The sequence below is a fragment of the Mus musculus genome, chromosome 1, assembly GCF_000001635.26.
Source record: "Mus musculus strain C57BL/6J chromosome 1, GRCm38.p6 C57BL/6J".
Lineage (NCBI taxonomy): Eukaryota > Metazoa > Chordata > Mammalia > Rodentia > Muridae > Mus > Mus musculus.
In genome coordinates, this window is record NC_000067.6 from 59711511 (window position 1) to 59714185 (window position 2675).

The window sequence follows — 2675 nt, forward strand, 5'->3', positions numbered from 1 at the left end:
GGCAGTTTTGTGATCTCTTTATATTTTAGGCAGAGAATCTTTAGCCCTTTCTATGTTGAACTTAACATCAGACTAGGTATTGTTATTGTTGAAAAGTGAGTTGCCGGGAATTGGAAATTCCAAAGTTTTAAATAGCTTTTTGGAAGGTGGTGATTAGACAGACCAATTTAAGATCTTATGTTTCCCTTGCCTTCTCGAGTTTTAAAACTGAGAACATTCTGCTATCTGCTTCAGAAGGACGAAGGTGGTTGTGATTTTTATCATTCACTACTCTTGATGTGTGGTTTTTGAGACAAGGTCTTATTGCGTAGACTCACTGTGTAGCCAAGAGTGACATTGAACTTCCTCCACAGAGACAGGATTAGACTTGTGTCACTTGGTGTTTGTGCTGGGGATGGAGCTCACAGCCTCACTTCTGAACTATAGCTTTAGTTCCCTGCCTGGGCCATGTGTGTCTATGTGTCTCTTGTTTTTCTTGCATGTGTATATGTGTACTGCTTATACACCTTAGTCTGTGGAGTTCAAAAGAATCCATTGTTTAACCTGGATGGTTGTGAGTCAGTATGTCACCCAAGGTCCACTGGAAGAAAATCAGCTCCTGTATTTTTTACACCAAAAAGATTTTCTCTGAAAGTAATACAAGGTGATTCATAACTTAAATAAAATACCTAATTGAAACGTTAGGTTTTCTTAGCTACTTTGGCTCGTGTTTTAAGGGGATTTGGTCAGAATTGTTGGTCATTGTTTTGGGTTACTTTGTTTTCCTCTCACAGGATCTCATGTGGCTCTGGTTATCCTGGAACTCCTGCCTCCAAGTACTGGTCTTAAAGGCATGTGCACCCACGACCCCGCCTATTTGCAACTTGTTTAAGGCTTGTAATCCTAACTGCCTAGCACACTAAACGAAAGACATGGTATGCTGTCTTTGTGATTAATTTTGTGTCTAACTTTAAGTACTATATTTGGACTTATTTATTTGATTGGGCTTAACTGAGTTGTATAAATTTTATTTTCATATTAAGTCTCAACTATTGTATATCAGACTATGTGCCCATCAAATCTCTTAGAATTTGCTATTGAAAAAAATTTTGCTATTGGTTTAGAATATTGAGTGGTATGAACAAAGAAGACATAGTGCCACTAGCAATAGAAAATTATCCATTCGCCGGATGTGGTGGTGCATGCCTTTAATCCCAGCACTTGGGAGGCAGAGGCAGGCGGATTTCTGAGTTCAAGGCTAGCCTGGTCTACCTGATGAGTTCCAGGACTACACAGAGAAACCCCTGTCTCGAAAAACCCAAAAAAGAGAGAGAGGAGAGAGAGAGAGAGAGAGAGAGAGAGAGAGAGAGAGAGAGAGAGAGAGAGAAGAAAATTAACCATTTACCACTTGGATCCTAATGTAAATGTTTTTGTTTTGGGGTTTTTTTGTTGTTGTTGTTGCTGTTTTGTTTTTTTGGTTTTTCGAGACAGGGTTTCTCTGTTTAGCCCTGGCTGTCTGGGAACTCACTCTGTGCGCCACCACGCCCAGCAAATGTTTTTTAAAATCTTTATCTGCCCCCATACTGTCTGGATCCTGAATTTCACAAAATACAGAGGAGCTCTATTCCCCTCTAAGCAACTCTTTGGAGCTCTCTGTCCCATGGTTCTTTTGCCTATGAAAGTTACCTTTAGTCCACTTGATTCTCTAAGGTGAGTTTAGCATTGAAAGTAATGAATTACAGTGTGTATAAGGCCATTTATTTACAAGCCTACATATCCACGTAGAATAACATGGGTTAGGGTAGTTAGTGTTGCATTAATGTCCACACTAGGGTTGTAGCAAACTATGTTAACTTACACTCCAGAACAGAAATGTTTTCAGAAATCAACTTTAAGAACATAGGTGAGTTTTGTTTTGTTTTCTTCATTTAAAGAAAAAGATTTGTATATCAATTTCCTGACTTAGTGCATATGAAGAAGCTACATATGTAGAAGGACAGCTTCCATTGTGTGGACTCGTGAACTTTTGCCAGCAAAAGTCAACACTTTATTGATCTTGGTTGTTTTCAGATGGGGTCACACTAGCTGTAGTATCACTGGCGTTTATCTGTTGCACTTTTCATGTCTGTTTGTCTCCCAAGTGTCGGCTACCCTGCCCTCAGATATAGGCCGGTTTTATTTCTTGCTTTGGGTGTTTTGTTTGCCGTATATCTGTACAAAGTACCTGCAGTGTACTCAGGAGACCACAAAAAGGTATCTAATACCTGGAACTAGAATTACAAACTGCATGTGGCTCCTGGGAATTGAGCCCAGATCCTCTAGATGAGCTACCGGGCTTTCCAGAGCTCGTTTCTGCACTTTTAAAATACAATTCTGTATTGTTTTCAGTAGTTTATTTTAAACTATTTTGTAGAACAAATGTCAGATGAAAATTCTGAGTTTTCGTGCTTGAGTTGATTGTCAAACAAAATTATCAGTATATTAGCATAGTAATCAAAACCAGTAGTTTGAAACATTTGGAACCCTTCTTCCTGTGCTTAGGGTGGAACCAAGGGTCGTACGCATGTTAAGCATGTTCTACCATTGACAGATATCCCAGGCTTTGGGGTTGTTTTTATAAAAGGCATGATCCCAGAAATGAAATTTGAATTATGAGTTCACTGGTGGAAGTTAGCATACAAACTGGTCATAGTTAA